Raw genomic sequence first — 20,123 nt, 5'->3', positions numbered from 1 at the left:
TTAGCTTCGTGACTGATCCATTCAATCGGGCCTTCTGGATTTCCCCTTGTGAAATTCTCTTCGCTAGAGAATGCGCCAATGCTGGCGAAGCTGGATTTTATCCTCTTAACACACTCTATGGATTTATCATAGTATCTTTTCTTGGAAGCACGAAGCTCTTCAACATTTACTTCCAAATGATTTGCCCATTGATCACTAAGTTCTCATTTTGTTTCTTCTAGTATGCGTTCTTCTTTAGCCCTGGCCAGTTGTTTCTGAAGATCCTGAATTTCGCGTTTTTGGGCTTCAGCTTGAGCCTTAGAGGTAGCTTCGTCTTCCTTTATTTTATCCACTAGTGTAAGCAGAATTTCATCTTTTTCCAAAGCTTCGTTCCTCAGCTTGATAACCTCTGCTCGTAGGTTGTTGAAAGCAATATTATAACTTTCATCTTCAGCATTCTTTTGCGCTCTCAAAGCGTTGCTTAGTATTAAACCCTATATGAAAAAAGAATTACTATAAGAATAAAAGAATGATTCAAAAATTGTAAATTTCCAAATATACAATTTTCACACCTTCAGACTATTATATGCAAGGCTATCCGCAAGATCGTCCTTCGTCATAGCGCAGAGTCCAGCTTCAAGCTTCGGAAACCCCATGCTTCTAGCCATCTCCCGGCAGACAGATAATTCTTTGTTGTCCGGGAGGCAGTATAGGAAGTCATCTTCGTCTGTCCCATTGAACACTAGTGCCCCCTTCGGATATTTCAATTCTCTGGCATAGTGATTAGCTTCAAAAATCTCTTCTTCGGATAATTTCTTCCCCGAAGCGTGTCGCACAATATAATCGTATATTTTGGAAGGTGCTTCGGGGGCAGCAGTGTCAATTTCTTCAACCAAAATTGGCTCTGACATTTTTATTTTTTCGGCTGCCTCTGTAATTTTTGTTTCTTCGGTTTCCAAAGGTTTTACCTTGGTGGGCTCTGAAGGCCCAGCTTCAGTTTCAAATTGTTGCTTCGAAGCTTCAGCAACAAAGGCTTCAATAGACACTTCAGAAGTTTCAACAGTTTTCTTTGGAGTTATGCTTGAAGATTTAATTGTCTCCAAAACGTCTAACACATTAACCATCCTTTTTCTTTTCGGGGTCACTGTTGGACCCTTCTGGCTTTTTCCTGTCTCAATCTTTGCTGAAGGACTTAAAACTTCTGATGTTTTTGTTTCTTCAGTCCTTGGCTCTTTCATCTTTTCTGTTGCTGGCACTTCGGCCAACTCTTCGATTTCTGGCAGCAGGGTTGATTCTTTAGCTTCGGTGGCCGAAGAGGTCTCACCGGCGAACTCAGGCACTATGGCCAGTTCAATATAACGTGGCCAGTGTGTGAGAACCTTTACCCTTTTCCTCTTCGGCGCCGGCTCACTAGGAGCGGCTGAAGTAGTCTCCTTCGCAGAGGAAGTATTCTTTCTTTTTTGACCCCGCACTAGATAATGGTAGTCGGGGTAGACGAACCCAATTGCGTCAAATACTCGGTTCAGCCTCTTCTTCTTTCGGCCTCTGAAGGTTGCTGACAATGCAGTATCTTCGGCCTTTGAATATACCCCAAGCAGTTCATCACTTACAGTCTCAATGCTTTTTAGCCAGTCGTCATCTGGCTCAACGAATTTATCTCCGAACTTAAATGTGTATTTCATCCTGACTAGTCCACCTTCGCCAGTCTCTTTAATGGTCTCCTGTGGCATTTCCCATTTTTCCACAAGTGGCCATACTCTGAAGGCAATGTGTTCTTGCACCAAATCCCTCGTCCCAATAAAAGAGCAAACAACACCGAAGGCTCTCTGGCATTCTTCGGCTGCTTCATTCATTTCCACCTTCGGCCTCCGCAGGCCGAAGCGTTGCCAGATGGGGCGCATAATGATTTTCTTTATATCTTCTCGTGATTTCAAGTCATTCTTCACGTAAAACCATTCCGTCATCCAGTCGCCAGGCCACCTCTTTCGAAAGGTCGGCATGGGGCAGCTTGACCCAGACCAGGAGCCGAAGCTGTAGCAGCCAAAATTGTTGTGATACTGTTCCTTACCCCAGGGTTTTGTTTCGTACAACAATTCATGTATGTTGCAGAAGCTTTTCGCATCAGGTTCCAAGCCTTGGCTTCTCACGGCCCACACGAAGATATTCATCCTTATGATTGCTTCGGGGGTAAGTTGGTGAAGATAGATTTCAAATATCTTCAGCACCTCTACAACAAAGCTGCTTAAGGGAAATCGTAGTCCAACTTTTAAGAAGCTTCGGAATACCACGACTTCATTTTCCTCAGGAGTTGGACAAGTCTTCTCTCCTTCATCAGCCCTCACAACGGACAAGTCCCGGAAATATCTGCCTCTCATGTTGACAAGATGATTTTCTTTAATACTAGATTTGCCAAAAACCGCATGGCTTTGTCGCCAAGGTCGATCTTCGGAGTCTTCACCACCACTATCCACATCATAGCTGTCACTGTCACCAGTATCTTCAGATAAACCCTCCAAAATTTCTTTAGTAATCTTCTCTGTATTAGTCTTCGACATCGATTGAAGAAAACCCAGATGCATCTCCTCAGAAAGACTTAGCTTCGAATCACCAACAACTTTTTTATCTTCAGACATCCTTGCAAACGTTGAGAAAGTGCTCTCTAAACCGAAGCTTTAAAATCTAAAAGGCCAAGCAAGTGTTGTTGCGCGCAGGCTAAAAGTTGGGTGAGTAAAAGCAGTTGGCAAGAGAGCGTACCAAATAAACTCGGGATGAGCTCTTATTTATACGCCCAGAGCGTTGAAACTGGAGGGTCCCGCTTGTCAAAGACTGTTGCTATTCTAGCAAAGAGAAGGTGTTTTTCGGACCTTCGGCTTAAGGCCTTCGTCCATATCGCAATATGAATTTATCATTACAGCAAATTAATATTGCGAGGGGCTACTGTTGGGGGCCTTCGGCTTCCGAAGGTCCTCAAAAATGTGATTTGACAATATTTTCTAAGTATGCAAGCAGGTATCTTCGGAATCAAGTTGCGGGTATACAGAAGCATGGTCAAGACGAAGCTTGACTGAAATGGAAGACGATCATGACGAAGGATGAAACAATCACGAAGCTATGTGCAGAGGAGCTTCGGCATGACAGCAGAAAGGGGAAACCGACGTTAAGATGAAAAGCCAAATCAGCCCTCGAAGAATTACTATAGAGTTATTGATAAAAGTGAAGGGCATTAATGTAATTTTATACGGGCTGCGTCCCGTGCCTATAAATAGATGAACAATATTCCTGTACTGTTCACGCGGACTTGGCATTGACATCACGCTTGTACCCTTACTTTCCTTCAAGCCGAAGGTACATTTGTAATTTGTCGTGATTTATATAAGAAAAACGAATAGAAATAAATTGGTAAGTAATGTTTAAAGTAGTTATGTTATTTTCCTTATTATGTACATAAATCTTTTCTTAATCTTTTATTATGATTATGAAGGTATGACCTTCATAACCTTCGTCCGAAATTCATTATACCCAAGGGGAAATAATGTTTCGAAGGACGAAGGACTTTAATATTTAACATTGTGTGTTGCCTTGTTCTTGATTCATAGCATTTGAGAACAAGTCCCCAACACCAGCTACTTATCTTGGTATGCCTCTGCACTTTGGTCGAGTCAGTCGGGCCGCTGAATAGCTTATGGTCGACAAGATTGCACACAGGCTTGTTGGGTGGAAGGGAAGACTACTGAACAGGGCAGGGAAACTAGTCCTAGTAAACTCCGTTTTATCTGCAATACCAGTTTACTGGATGGCCTCTGTGAATTTGTCTAATTGGGCAATCAAGAAAATTGACTGCTTGAGGAGGAATTTTCTTTTCAAGAGCAATGATGATCATATGAGGGGCCACTACCCAGTGAACTGGAACACTGTCTGTCGACCAAAGAAATTAGGTGGGCTGGGAGTTAAGCATCTGCCCCGCTTCAACACAGCACTCTGGCTTCGTTGGCTTTGGTATAAATGGGCTGACACATGCAAACCATGGGCCACTTTACCTCATGCCACCACCGAAGCTGAATTGGCACTCTTTCGGTCATGTACAGTTCTCACTCTAGGAAATGGGGAAATGATAATTTTCTGGAAGGATAGGTGGATTAATGGTACAGCACCTATGGACATAGCTCCTAGCTGCTTCAGGCTTGCAAGGAGGAAGAATCACTCAGTTAAAAATGCTCTTGCAAGGAACAGGTGGATGGTGGGTCTTCAACATCTTACTACTAATGATCAGGCTCGTCAGTTCCTTCACCTTTGGCTTGCTGTAAGGTCTGTTCAGTTAACTGACCAACAGGACACTGACACATGGAGTTTTGGGAACACCAATTGCTACATGGCTAGTTCGGCGTATCAAGTCCAATTCTTCGGTACCATAAACAAACACAAGTGGATGAAGATTTGGAAGGCAAAGGTGCCAAGTAAATGCAAGATTTTTCTTTGGCTTCTCCTACAGAGTCAACTACCTATTGCGTATAGAATTATCAGGCATGGGGGACACGCTGTTTTTACCTGCACTCTTTGCTAGATTGATCCTAAATCTCATATACACTTGATGGCATCTTGCAGTTATGCCCTCAGTTGCTGGCAACTAATTGCAAATTGTTTCCATCTTAATCTGCCGTCACAAGTCCCACAAGGAATATCACATTGGTGGCAGACATTGGTCCGATCGGCGCGAGACGCACATCAACTGCAAGTGATGATTTACACTATATGGAATATTTGAAAAGAGCAATGTCACAGGGTTTTCCAGTACAAGGAACAAGCCTTCCAATTGCTGGCCTCACAAATCCAAGAGGAGATCTGCTCATTTCGGTTGGCTTTCGCAACAACTCTGTAATCCATATCCTTTATATCCAATCAACTATAATACCCCCTCCCCTATCTCTTATTTCTCTTGTTTTGTAACTGAACAATCTTCTATTCTACTATAATGAAACGGTAGAGCCACTATCGAATGTTTACTCAAAAAAATTAACTTCGTGAGATTTGGCGGCATATTTTCCATCTCCGGCACACTCATATATTTCAAGCACTGCATCGACGCTGCCATGGGATCGTGTAGATTTGCGTCAGGAGGCTATCCGCTAGTCCGGCCACAATCCTTGCACATTTGTCCCTGTGCAACTTGACGCACATCTGCATGAAGATCTGGTATTTTTCTTCCTTTTTTGTTTAATTGCCGATCTCTCCCTTCCTCTTTTTGCCATGTTCTTAGGACATATACAATGATATTTAATAAGGGCTCTTATGGTGTTTTAAGGGGGTATTTGCAAAAAAAATCTTGTAGCCGGCTCTTGGTGAGGAGTCGTCTCTAGCTCGTGCTCCAAGTTGCAACAGCCGCCCACTTCCCCTGGTACGAATCAGTCGTCTCTTGCACTGATCCTCTCCTCCAGCCCACCATTTGTCAATCCACACCATCAAACTATTAGGGAGACGATGGAGTCCAGATAGACCCATAGCGACGCGGGTTGTCTTTCCCATGACTCCCGCCAAGCTCTCGTCGGGCTTCCTCGTTCGTCCACCACCGGTCGCGCCACCATCGCTCCAGTCTGTCACATGGCTGATCGACAGACCTCACCTGCCTTCGCTGAAATCGACACCGACGGCCGAGTCCCCTTCGCTAGCCCGTCGTCTGTTGCCGCCCACATGTCTTCCCTGCCCATAGGTATAGGAAGATTCTCCACCACCCAGTTTCCTTCAATCGCGGAAGGGAGGATCTGTTGGATTTATGGGCTAGACCCAATTGAGAAATTCAATTACATCCTAGAAAAATCACAAAAGTCCATGTATGGGTATGGCTAGGGAATGGTGGAACAAATAGTGTCATATTGATAATCCAAGTGGAGTGTAACTAGTTTAAATATGGAGGCTACACTCACTCATCAAGTCATGGATGAGGGGAGAGAGTGTGGAGAACCACATGCTCGCGTGCTCGCTCGCCTCACCTAACGTGCAGATCGGATCGCGGATCGTTATCGGTTCGCGGACACGGCCCTATATAAGGCGCCTGGCAGCCAACGTCAAACCCATCCCAACACAAGTTAGGTTTTTGCCTCTGCTCACAACTGCGCCGCCATCGTAGTTCTCTTCATCCCGACCACCGACGTGCATCTGCGTTCGAGAGAGCAGGTCTACGGAACCTTTCGCCTTCGAGATCCTGCACCGGGAGAGGGCGAATAAGGTTTTTTGGAAGCGTCCTCACGCGACTGCTCGTGATCTTGTCGTCGACCCTGCTACTTTGACATCATCGGCCCCGCTGCTTCGACGTCGTCGACCCTGCTGCTTCCGACCCGCATCGTCTACCAGTATGTCTGATCAGTACGCATCATCTGATTTGACCTTATACTTCATTTCATTCGTTATGGTAGAGGTGTGTTGCATTTTTATGATTATGCTGTTAGGTATCCTGCTAGGTTACTTGTTGTGGAACAGACACCTAGACTATTTATTGTTGGTCATGATTTATATTTGGATTTTAATCTAGAAAATGTCTAATATTTCAATAATCCAAAAACCTTATTGTAGACAATTTCCTAGTTTAACTATGGCTGGTTTTGCCGACGCGCTGAAGCTAGAAAAATTCACTAGTATGCACTTTAAGAGGTGGCAAGTCAAGGTCACACTCTGGCTTACTGTTATGAATGTGTTCCATGTTAGTAAAGGCAAACCTGAGGGTGGACTGACTCCTGAAGAGGAGAAAAAAGTACGACGAGGCCAATACTATCTTTACGGGAGCAATTCTTAGCATCCTTGTTGACCGTCTGGTTGATGCGAATATGCAACACACAGACGTGAAAGAGTTGTGGGATGCACTTACTACTAAGTATGGTGCATCAGATGCTGGCAGTGACCTGTATATCATGGAGAGCTTTCATGATTATAAGATGGCTGATAATCACTCTATTGTAGAGCAAGCTCATGAAATACAGTGTATTGCCAAGGAGCTCGACCACCTTAAGATTGTCCTTCCTGACCGATTTGTGGCTGGATGCATTATTGCAAAGTTGCCTTCTACATGGAGGAACTTCGCCACATCTCTGAAACATAAGAGACAGGAGATATCAGTTGAAAATCGGATAGCGTCTCTGGATGTTGAGGAGAAAGCTCGGGCTAAGGACACGAGATCTAAAGGAGGCGAGGGCCACTCCGGCACCAACATGGTTCAGAAGAACCACAACAAGGGCAAAGGGAAGACAAAATCTAACAAGCCCAACAAAACTACCAACTTCAAAAAGAAGAAGAACAAGGTTGAACTAACATGCTTCGCATGTGGTGAGACGGGTCATTTTGCCAAGGACTGTCTTGATCGAGCGGATCGCCGTGGCAAAAAGGGCAATGTCAACACAGTGGTCGCTAGCAATGAGGGTTAGTATTTCAATCACCTAGTTGGTGGCTTGATACTGGTGCTAATGTTCATGTGTGTTTTGACATTAATTTGTTCTCTTCTTATCAGGGTGCCCGGGATTCCTCTGTCCTAATGGGGAATGGGTCACATGCTTTTGTTCATGGCATTGGCACGGTGGATCTGAAGTTTACTTCGGGAAAGATCGTGCAGCTGAAGAACGTGCAGCATGTCCCTTCTATGCACAAGAATCTCATTAGCGGAACCCTTCTATGTAGAGATGGGTTCAAGGTAGTTTTAGAGTCCAATAAAATAGTTGTAAGTCTGGACAATTTATAGGTAAAGGCTATGATTGTGGAGGCTTGTTCCACTTTTCTCTATTAGATTTCAATAATAAGTTTGTGAACCATATTTGCGCTAATGTTGATGATCTTGCGAGTATTTGGCATTCTCATTTGTGTCATATTAATTTTGGCTCTATGTCTCAGCTTTCCACCATGAGTTTAATTCTGAATATCACCATAGTCAAAGGTTCTAAGTGCCATAGTTGTGTGCAGTCGAAGCAACCTCGAAAGCCTCACAAGGCTGCTGAGGAGAGACACCTAGAACCTCTAGAACTCATACATTCTGATCTTTGTGAGATGAATGGGGTGTTGACAAAAGGTGGCAAGAGATACTTCATGACATTGATTGATGATGCGTCTAGATTTTGCTATGTATACTTGCTAAAAACTAAAGATGAGGCTTTAGACTACTTTAAAATATATAAGGCTGAAGTTGAAAACCAACTAGAGAGAAAGATCAAACGTCTTGGATCAGATCGTGGTGGCGAATTCTTTCCCAAAATCTTTGATGATTTCTGTGCAGAACATGGCATTATTCATGAGAGGACGCCTCCCTATTCATCCGAATCAAACATGATTACTGAAAGGAAAAACCGTATGTTGACTGACCTGGTGAATGCCATGTTAGACACTTGTGGTTTATCTAAGGCATGGTGGGGGGAGACAGTTGTTGGAACTTGCTCTCCCGGGCAAGTGGATCCAACGGGGAACTGGAAAGAGTGCAAGTAGAGTTTAACGTGGGATGACAATTGCTCTGTTAATCTGGCCTCTCAAGGGCACTATACGGGGGTATTTATAGGTACCCGAGTGTCCAACGTCCCAAGGCAAGGACGTTTATGCCCTCGGGTATCCGGACTATCCCCAGAATATTCCCATAAAGGGAGGTTATAGACCGTCATTAAAGAAAAGCTATTACAGATGAGGCCCGTAACATGCTTGTCCACGCGGGGCCCGTTACAGTGGGTCGAATTCCACGTGGGCCTCCGGGCGAGATGAGGACGCGGGACTAGCAGACTTCATCGGAGTCTAGTCTTCGTCTTGCAATGGAGAGGACGAAGGGCAACCGTGCCGATCATCTCGCCTTCGTTGGTGTAGCGAGGCGACGAAGGCTTCCCGCGAAGGGTAGCGTCTTCGCCTTCGCCCCAACATTTGCCCTCCGAGGGACGAGTTCGACTAAGTCATCTAGTGTCGAAGACGTCGCTAGATGGTGGAGACGCTACCCTCGCTCGAAGTGATCCCGCGGGGGTTTTTGAGGTGACTTTTGATTGGACGTGGCACTGTTGGACTACGAGTTTTCCGAAGCGCCGCGCCGTGTGTATAAAAAGGTCGGTGCGACTCGGGCTGACTCTTACCTTTGTGTGCGCCGGAAAACCCTAAGCTTTTGAAACCGCTCACCCGCTCGCCTGCCCTCCTTGTTCCTCTGCATCGGAGATCTGGCCCGCGTCAAGCAAACCGTGCGTTGCCACCGACGGTACGTAGCGATGTCGTCTTCTTCCTCATCTGCTGCAAATGCGTCGCTGGCCGATTCATCGTCCGAAGATACCTTGAGCGATTTGGCGGCGGTGGAGTTACAGCCGGGCCACACGATGGAGTTCGGCGTTTTGAGGATTTCCTCGGTTCGCGTGCAGGATATGCAACAGTTGGGGTATTTTAGGGACAGTGTTGGGCACGTCCCGGGTGCAGAAGAGATTCTCGAGCCTGAGGGTGAGTTAGTCATGTTTGAGGCATTCTTCATCGCCAGCCTTCGCCTACCTGCGCATCGTTTTGTGGCGGAGGTCCTGCAGAGGTTTGAGGTCCAGGTCCACCAGTTGACACCTAATGCCGTGGTGGCCTTGGCGAAGTATGTCTGGGCGATGACTTCGTATGGCAGTCAGCCTTCCGTAGAGGTCTTCGCCAAGAATTACTGTCTGCATTGGCAAAAGAGAAAGATTGGAAGTAAGATTGCACAGTTTGGATCGTGCACCTACACGTTGAGGACTGGAAAGACTTCGACGGAAGTCGTGGAATTAGTTCCCTATGCTCGCAACAAGTGGGGCAACTGGTGGGATTATTGGTTTTATGTTTCGGGAAGCGAAGTCGAAGACCTCCCAGGGCTCCCCTGGCCGTAATGTGCTCCCATTGTTATGTGGCATTCCCACCATTCGAGATGGCGGAGGATGATGAGGACGAAGGGGCCCTCCGGTGCGCTGCCCGCATGAGCAGCGGGCGTGATTTGGTTGAGGAATTCATTGGTTATGGAGTGTGGCCCCTGGCACATGGTTGGGTGCTTGGCAAAGTATGCCCTCGCCAGATGCCTACTTTGGGCCAGCAGCTGGTGCGAAGTCCGGCCTTCGCTTTGGATCTGCGCGGTCGAGACCCAGCCGCGTTCGTTCGTGAAGTGGAGGATGGGGCTGTGAGGATTGTAGGGCGGTATGCGCCGAGGACGGAGAGTCTGCGGAGTTGGGATATTCGTGGATCCAATGTTCGCTTGAATCGAGTCTTCGAGTTAAACCGTTTGCCATACGGTGGTTACCCTGGAGATGACGCTGCTGCGGCTGTTGACCACCACGGGAAAAAACAGTGGCCGTGGCTGAGGAAGGCCCTTCGCGGGAGGCTGCCCCGGCCACTAAAAAGAGAAAAATAGGTACTGCAGTGGGGGGTTGGGGGTCTCTGACCGTTTTGATGTGAAGTTGATGGGGACTTGCGCGGCCCTCGGGGGAAGGATGTCTTCGCCCGAGCACCGGGAGTCTTCGGCGCGAATACTGAAGGTTACCGGGGGTCAATGGCCAAGGAACGTTCTGATTCCCCGGGCGGCCGGCGAGGACATATTTACGTCTTGTTTGGCCTGTGTGATGAAGATTTTTCCTTATGGATGGAATATTGCTGCTGTTGTATCGGCATTGATGGACAAGGATCGTCAAGATGCGGCGTGGAAGCCCCAGGCGTTCGCTAGGGTCGGGGATCCTAGTCACGAGGTGAAGCGGGCGCGGGGAGGCGTGAAGTCCACCGCCCCTGGCAGCAGCAAACCACTGCCGGCAGCGAAGCCTGCCGTCCCTGGGCCCAGCAAGTCTTCGGCGGGTTCGAGGGCTGCCGCTTCTGGCGCGGGCAAGCCGCCCTCGGCTGAGCCCATGAAGGAGCGAAGGCCGCCGTCGCTGGTGCGCACCGACGAAGCGGCGGCGGGTGGTGCCGACTTTGACATGGACATCTGCGTGGAGGATTACCTCGTTGGTGAGTTTTTTTATGTGGGACTGGGTCTTGAACAAGGTTATGGTGTAGGGTCGGATGCGGGGCAGCTGGCTGTTGTCCCGGCTCCGGTGGCGGCCACTTCGCCTACGGTGGCGGTTGGAGCGAAGGGTACTTCGCAGGACCCATGGTCCAAATTCTGCGCCAGCGGTGAAATTTCGTCGGCCGCCGCCGCCAAAGATGTAGCGGGCTCTGCGTCCAAGCAGCTGAGGCATGCGTCGTGGCAGCTGAAGCATGTAAGCCGTCTTGGACTTTGTTAGTTCGTTGTTTTTATGTGGTTGTGAATCTGATGGATTTTTCGTGGCAGGCGACCGTCTTCGTCGACCATGTTGCGTCAGCCGCCCTGACTTCGGAGTTTGCTGCCGAGAGGCAACAACTCGAGGGTAGGATCGAGCGCCTCCAAGTGCAGCATACAGATGCTATTCGGGACAAGTCAGCTGCGGAGAACAAGAGCCGCAGGCTGGCAAACAGGCTGGCGGCTGCGAAGGCTGAGAAGGAGGATCTCAGGTGTCAGTTGGCGGAGGAGAGGAGGGACGCAAACAAAGCTTGTGCTGAGGCGCAGTCTGCGCAAGCCAAGGGCAAGCTTGCGTGGGTGGAAGCCAGTATCACCCACCAACGCGCCAAGGAGATGGAGGCGAGGCACGACGGCTGCGACCGCCTGGACAAAATGGAGGCCTCGACGCGCGCGAAGGTCGAGTGGACGCATATGCAGCTGGTGGACGCGTACCAGGAGCTGGGTGCGCGGATCGCTCCCTTTGAAGTGCCCGGTTAGGAGGTGGGCCTCCGCTTCCTTGGGTGGCTACAGGAGGAGCTGGAGGTGCTCCCGACCATTGTGACGGGCCTCATGTCCTACGCCTCCCTCATCACCTACGAGGGGGCCGTGAATGCCTTGTCTCGCGAGGGATGCGGGCACTTCGAGGTCTTCGACCAGTCAGACGGAGGCTTCGAGTGCGGAATCTTCCAGGTCGAGGACCTAGTGCTAAAGCGGTCAGCTGGGGCGCTTTTTGATAGGATGTGGGGCCCTCACGGCCAAGAGACTGTCCGGGAGAGGTCCGACCGGGCGATGGATCAGGTAAAGGTGCATTTGTGTGATTATATGTGTGGGTATGTGTGGTTTGTTGAATGAATGTGCTATTGCTCTAGATGACGCATGATGAAGAGGTCGAGGACCTCGGTGATCTAGACAACGCGCTGCCCGAGGCAACAGGGGTGGAGTTGGCGCCGCCATCCAATGCTGGCGAGGGCCCCTCGGCGACCCCCGCGCCGACTGGAGCTGGCGAAGACCCCGTGCCAACCACTGCGCTGACGGGTGAGGACGCTCCGAAAGTGGTGGGCGAACCAGCTGCCGAAGACCCAGCGGCGTCGGCCGGGCCTTCGTAGGTGGCGGAATAGGGGCTTGGGCTTTTGGTGTAAACTTTTGTTTTTGTGATACTGAACCTCGGTTGCTGCGTAGGTTCCGACGTTTGGGCCTGCGCAAGCAACCGCTGCTGGCAATACTGATTTTGTGGCGGCCTCAACCGTAGTGTCTGCCGATGATAATTTATTTGGCTCTAGATCTGAGTGTTTTGAGTCTGATGGTGAGTCTGGGAGTTTGTTTTCTTGGACGAAGGAGTCCTCGGATGAAGGCTTGGATTATTTTGCTGCGTTAGATGTGGCCGCAGCGGAGTCTTCGCCGCGTGTGGAGGGTGCCGGGGCTGCTGATCTTCCTAGTGCGAGTATTGAGTACAGGTGGTGAAGGGTGGTGTCGAAACACAGTGTGGGTGAGTTTTCGTGAAGTGGTAGGCGCCGTCGTATGGGGATGGAGCGTGGCTATCTTCGAGTAGACCGGATCGGTAAACGAGAATTGTTGCCCTCGCCGATTGGGGCGAGCATAGGTGAGGGGGATCTGCGAAATCTTTTTGAGGGTGAGGAATTGAGGATAATGATGTTCAATTATAGGGACATGGGTATCATCCTGAAGGTTGAGCCGATGTAGTATATGGTGCCCTCGCCGTGTGTATGTAACTGTAATATGTATTGTAATGTGGCCTGTTGGCCGTTTTCGCACGCCTGTGCTGATCCGGCTGCACCCGTGGGCGACTTTTGCGCAGAGTGTAGATTGACGTACTTGTTGTGCTGTTCCGGCTGCACCCTTAGGCGATTTTGGGCACGTAGTGTTTTTTCGGCGAGAGACTTCGATGGCGTATTTTGTTGTGTGCCTGTCTGGCTGCACCCTTGGGCGTCTTTCGCACGGAGCGTCTTTAATGAAAGACTTCGATTGATGCACTTGTTGTGCTGCTCCGGCTGCACCCTAAGGCGACTTTTGCACAGAGTATCTTTTTAATAAAAGACTTCGATTAACACACTTGTTGTGCTATTCCGGCTGCACCCTTAGGCGACTTTTGCACGGAGTGTCTTTTTAATGAAAGACTTCGATTAACACACTTGTTGTGCTATTCCGGTTGCACCCTTAGGCGACTTTTGCGTGGAGTGTCTTTTTCATAAAAGACTTTGATTAACGCACTTGTTGTGCTATTCCGGCTGCACCCTTAGGCGACTTTTGCAGGTATATTACATGGCTCCGCCTCGTTAAAAACCTCACCCCCCGAGAGGAAAAGAGTGCGGGCCGGAATAGTATTGTTTGGTGGATTACAAGGGCGTGTGGGCCCTAAGGGTTAATCAAAAAATTTGCGGAGATTGTCAATGTTCCAGGAGTGCTCTAAGTCTTCGTCGGAGGGCGTTGATGTAACACCTCAGGTACCTCAGGTGTTACCATGGCTAGAGCACACCTTGGTGCTAAGGACTGTGATCACATGTGGTAATAACTTAAGGAGAACATAAGAACCTTGGAGACCATGTGTTAACCAAGATTTCTAATGACCTAAGAAGTATCACTCAAGCTTTTGTGCACTTACTACCTTGGGCAAGAGGAGGGAAAACCCTAGACCTCTCTTGAACCCTATCCCCCAAAGCCATGGTTAAGAGGGGGGAGAGAGTGAGCAAATGTGCAAAACATGAGTAATCTTTAACCAAACCTTAAGTAACCTTATAACCAGCAAGTATGGGAAGGAAATATTGCAAAAAGACCCCTGGAGAAACCCCAAATCCATTCCCTAAGTAGAGAGAGAGCTAGAGCTCTCTAATTCTCTCTAAGTTAAAAACTACACCTACACTAAAGATCAACCGTGTTCACCTCGAAGCTGGCACCAAAACCACCTAAGTTCTATACCAAAAATGTGGCATACCACCTAGGGCACCCACTGGAAAAAGCTGAGCCCGAGATCTTGACGTTTGACATGCCTTGGCATGGTTTTTGTCGCGAGATGGGCATAGTGACACACCCGATTTGGCGACCGAAGATCTCCCTACCTAGGCCATATCTGCCATGGCAACTCACGGATGAGAGACAACCCTAGGTGCCAGGAAAAGACTCGCGCTGGATTTTTGCCAAGATTCGCACGTTTGCGACTTGGGTGAGCTGTGGAACACGGGCAGAAGAAAAGCTCCACGTGTTCGACGCGCTCTGTGTGCACCAGAGAACGCCCGCGCGCGCCCCGCGTCGCGCCAACGGCCAGCCGACGCCATGGCCCACACCCGTGCCTATAAAGCCCACTCAGGCGTCGACCACACTCTTCCGCGCACACTCAAACCTCACCGGAGCTCAACTCACCGTCGTTTGCCCGTACGCGGCGTGTCCGCGGCCACCCGAGCCCCTGCCGCCGTAGACCGGCCAGCCCAGCCTTTCCCAACCCCGTCCGACCCTCGGAGACGAGTGAGCACACCTCAGTGAAGCTCCCCGAGCGAGGAATGGAAGCCTGCTTCGCCGGAGAGGCCAGTCCACGGTCGCCGGAGTTCACAACCCCGCCGGAGTGCGTGGACCGGGTAATCCACCGAACCATTTTCCGATTCCTTGTGCACACGGTCTCTACGTCACCCCGTGAAGCTCACCGTGCCCTTGGATTGAACTAGATCGCCGTGGTTTGGCCGGCACACCCGCCGCCGACGAAGACACCCGCCTGCGCACGTGGACCGAGCGATTCCGGTCATCCCCGCCGTCAAGTCGTAAATCGCTGTGACCGCCAGAGCCTCCCTGAACCAACCCCACCCCTCGTCGGACCTATCTCGCCGCCGGTAAGCCGCGCCACCCTTTTCTATCTTGCGGGTACTGTTTAAACCTAAGGAGGGACCGCGGGGGAGAAGGAGAGAAGTCTGGGGGGTTTTGTGAAATGTCAGTGACTCAAATGAATAGTAACGCGGGGTATAACTAAGAGAGTTAGTTTGGAAATAACCCAGGGTCCTCGGTGTAAACTGCTTTTCCAGGAAACCCTTATTAAATCTATTTTTAAATTTGAACAGAAACTTTAATAATTCATAACTTCCGTTTAGTTAATCCAAATTTGGTCAAACCAATTTTGTTGGACTTTAAATAATGTAAACTGCTTAGGAAAAATATAAAACCCTTGAGTACTACAGAAAAACTATAAGGTTCTGATTTAATTACTGTTTTGGCCAAAAGCTAAATAATAGGGCTAAAAATAGTTGCACTATTTGACTAGGGTTAGATAAATTTGGAGAAGTTTATATCCGCCTACTGACCTGTTTAAAAATGTTAAACCTCTCTGTCCAACCCATTAAGATAATTTTTGTCATTTAATTGACAATATGCTTAAGGTTAAGAAAAATAAAAAAGGTGATTTAAATAATGAACCAGAGGGCACCCCTATTTTTATTAGGGTACTTATTCAATGTAGTTCACTAGAAAAATCTATCATACCCTGGTTTAGTATAAAATGAGTAGGATACCTTTTATTTTAATAAAATAAGGAAAACTTAGAGAAACCCTACAAAAATAACCTCAATGTGAAAACACCCCAACCCTTGGGATAATTAATGTTTTGTTAATAAGAACTTAGGAAAAATATGAAATCTGCTGTTTGACATTTTTCAAATAACAATGTAGTAGAAAGTGCCTTTTTGGCATTTAAATTTAGAAAATCATAACTAAATAACCATCCCTTAGCTTTCTGTGATTTTTGGCACAGAAACCTATTATTATTGTTAGATGCCAACAAAAATAACCCTTAGGGCAGAACTCACCCCTAATTAAGAGATGTAATGTAAAGTGGCCCATTTTACACAACTCTTGTTATTTTTGTCTAAATCATAGCCTTTATATTTTAAGCCTCAAATTCTTAAAACAGGCTAGAATAGCAAATGGCAACCCACTGTAATTTTTACAGAATTTTTGGAAAATATTAAACCACTGTCGTAGTTCAAACCTACACTAGAAACCATAAGTGGAAAATAAAGAAAGGGAAAAATGAATAATAGGAATTAGTGTAATCCTAAAACTCTTTATTAACTTGTCCACTGAAATATATATAGAGGCAGTACAAATTCCCTATGCCTATCCCTAGCAAAACCTAAACCTAGAAGTGATAAGCATAAACCATTAAAAGCCACATATGACCCGGAAACCCTAAGTTACTCATTAACTTAGTTTTTCTTCTCTTAGCATAATGTTATTAAATCCTGCATAATCATGACATACATGTTCATTGCATTTCGATAGACTGTAACCTTGTTGACGGAGAGTACGTCCTCGTGCCAGAGCAAGGAGCTGCTCAGGAGGTAGCTCCAGATCCAGCACCAGAGCCTGCACCAGAGGACCTGCCTGCCACTGCTTTGGAAGGCAAGCCCCGGTTCTATGCATAACCTGTTAATTATGCTATTTTAATTTACTTAATGATTGTAGGATTGATTGTGCACTTAAGTGTAGGAGTTGTTTGAAACCCTAGTTGCATGATCTCAGGAATCCCATTGTGGTGAATACTAGTATGCTAAGTCGAATAGTTGCTTTATTTAATTAGGATCTCGGTAGAAGACGAGTGATTTTTCTAGCACTCGCGTGAGATCAGGAATTTGTTGTATCCACTTTCATATCATCATGATACTAGTCTGTGGACAACAATCCATGGGGATTAGTTGTCTACGAGATGGAAAATTTGGAATAAGGATTAACGTGCGGATACCTGTGTCAAGCGTTTGAACGTACTAAACACATACCGAGAAATATGGTAAATCGGTAAGCCTAGTATCTGATTGAACCTGGCAGTAGACTTTGCCCCTCACGCGACCTGAGACGTGGTCTCCCATTCCGGTTATGGTGGGTACAAGTGCGGTCACTGCACGACGGCAGTCGGGATCAGTGAGGCATTGTACGCCAAGGCGGTGAGCCCTGATCTGCTGACGGGGAACTGATGGGGACGGTTGATGTGTGTGGGGACGGAGTGCCCTGGCATGTCGTGTGTTTAGGTTTACCTTGCAAGGATAAAAACTCGATTCGAATCGTCTGCTTCTCGCAGCTAATGAGACTGCTTGATCCATTGTACTGCATTGAGTAACAAGTGGAAATATGATGAGTTGATATAAGATGTTGATTGCTAATAATGTTTGCTACTATGTATGAGTAGATAGTACACATTTAGCCTTAAGAGAGTCACACTTAAATTGACAAAGATAAAACTTGACTTAGAAACTCAGCTAGTGCTTTTGGCAACCAAACCCCCACAGCCAAACAACTGCATGTCTAGAGGTAGAGGAGTAGACTCCTCACACCGGGTAAGTCTAGCTGAGTATTAGTATACTCAGCCTTGCTTGTGGCATAATTTTACAGGTTCTCTAGAGGACATGGTTGCTGGAGTGACTTGGCCATCCATCTTGCCACCGGGTTGGACTGTCGAGTGGGACCCTACCTCGGCTGAGGAGGAGCATGAGGAGTGATGGGACAGGCTTCCCCATCTCTCTGTTTATTTACCATTAGTTTTATTCCGCTGCACTTCGAACAATGATGGCTACTTTTGCAAAACTCCGATGATGATGTAATGATTTAATACTCTTTAATGCATGGGTTTATGCTTTATTGTATTTGCTCTGTGACTCACCATCGAGTGAGATTGTGGTACTTGATCCTGTCAGTGGCCGTGTCGGACTAGATCCGAGGGATTGACGGGTTATTCCCATTTAAGTGTGGTCTAGCCTCGAAGGCGGGGCTTAGGCACTTAAGTTGGAATAATTCGGGCAGTTCCGCCACAGCTGGTATCGGAGCTTGTACCACCACAGAGGAATCAATAAAATATAAATACCATCTTTTTCCAAGGTAAAACTTGATAGAAACAATATTGGATAGATAGTAGGACGAGCAGGATAGACCTAGGACGTGAAGCCTTAGGAGGATAGAAGGGTAGTTAGGTGGCTAAGTGATTAGGCCCTACATGCCACTTTAAAGGATGGGAGTTCTTCCCTATATCCTTTTACATTGTTGTGAGGTCGTTCTGGACGAGCATGCATTTTTAATTAAACAAATGGAAAATTTAGTAAGGACTTAAATTATGACCAACTAAGTTTCCCAGTACCATTTTATTTTAATTAGAGAGAAGCTGAGTCTTATTTTTATTGTTCTTTTTATAATTCTTTTCTTTTACTTACGCTTAACCGTACACAGATGGCTTCCCACGGATCCTTAGACGACGGAAATGCACTATCCCACACTGACGGGCTTGCACGTGAGGGCTTTCCCCGCATTTTGTGGGAGGTACTTCAGGGGGCCGGATACACGACGCCTCCTCAGTACGCGGTGCAGCAGTTTGAGAAGCACCGAGTGCCCCGTTGTAGGGTGAGGATGACTCTGGAGCCTCATCCCCTACAGCCAGGCTGGCGTTCATTGGACTCTGAGTCTTTTGGATACCGGGCTGAGGACACTATAGAGGCGATTGCTCTGCACGGATTAACCACTTTCTGCGGATTCCATCCCTTGGAGCTGGTTACCCACCCCATTGGCTTGTTCCCCGCCGAAAGGGAGGACGACCCAATGTGGAAGGATCGGGTGGAGCATGCCAAAGATATCTGGGCCATCTACCCAGGACAGACTGTGCACTTGACCGTACGGTGCATGAATGCTCTGTACCGTCTGCAAGTGATGCGCGGTGAGGCGATGTCCCATCTGATGGCACTATTGGAGGCGACCAAGATCACTTTGGACAACAGAGAGGAGCTCGTGGTTGATTTGTCCACTGAGATGGTGGAAAAGGACTTGCAGGTGGAGCAGCTATCCAATGATATCCAAGAGTTGGAGGAACTAGTGGGCACCAGGGAGAACACCATCGAGGTTCTCGAGGATCAGCTCCTTAACACCCAGCAGCAGCTTGCTGAGGCTAATGAGCACCTGGATATGCATCACCAGGAGATCCAGGATATGGAGGCCAACGAGGACGTCGACATTGAGGGAGGGGAGGAGCCTGCCTCCAGCGTGGACACTGCTGGCTCAGGGAGACCACCTTCCCCCGAGTCGAGTGTTGCCTCATTCGCTCACTAGATATCAGGGATAGAGTTAGGAGTTGGTGATGGTAGGACTCCTCGCAGCTAGCTTAGCTTTTGCACCCTTGGGGTACTAGACTAGATAGAGTTGAGTCTTTTTGGGACCCTTGATGTAATCGTGTTAAACTCTTTTGGAAGCATGGCTGATGGATGTTATCAGTTTTAAATTTGGAAGGAAAATTTATGCCTTTTTAAATCCTTTTTGTTTAAGTTGGACTCTATCAATTTGCTCTTGACTCTTTCGCCGCGATTAAACCTTGAACTGGAAATATGGTGTTAAGTATATATGTGGTTTTTCAGATGGCCGGGAGGCAGCGTCGTGGCCAGAATGAGCGCGTTCCTCCACCGCCGCCACCGCCTCCCACTCTGCAGGAGCTAATGGCTCAGCAGAATGAGATCTTGAGGCAGCTAGCTCAGCGTCAGCCACCACCTCAGCATTATGGTGGTGGAGACCATCAGCGTCATCCCGCGGCAGCTACCTACCAGGAGTTCCTCAGTACCCAGCCTCCCTTGTTCACAAGGGCAGAGGACCCACTTGATGCAGATGTGTGGTTAAGAGTAGTGGAATCCAAATTCCCGCTACTCCATGGAGCTTGTTCAGAGGTCACTAAAGTCAGGTTCGCCACCCAGCAGCTTCGCGGACCCGCAAGGACTTGGTGGGACCATTTTCTTGCCATGCAGCCAGAGGATCGAGAGGTGGAATGGAGAGAGTTCAAGGCAGCTTTCCGGGGACACCACATACCAGCCGAGATTATGGACCGAAAGCTCAACGAGTTTCTGGCACTCACTCAAGGCAACATGACAGTGTTGCAGTATGCTCAGGCTTTTAAAGACTTGTGCCA

The sequence above is a fragment of the Zea mays genome, chromosome 3 (assembly GCF_902167145.1).
Source record: "Zea mays cultivar B73 chromosome 3, Zm-B73-REFERENCE-NAM-5.0, whole genome shotgun sequence".
NCBI lineage: Eukaryota > Viridiplantae > Streptophyta > Magnoliopsida > Poales > Poaceae > Zea > Zea mays.
The sequence above is the reverse complement of the archived record's forward strand: the minus strand, read 5'-3'. Positions refer to the sequence as shown.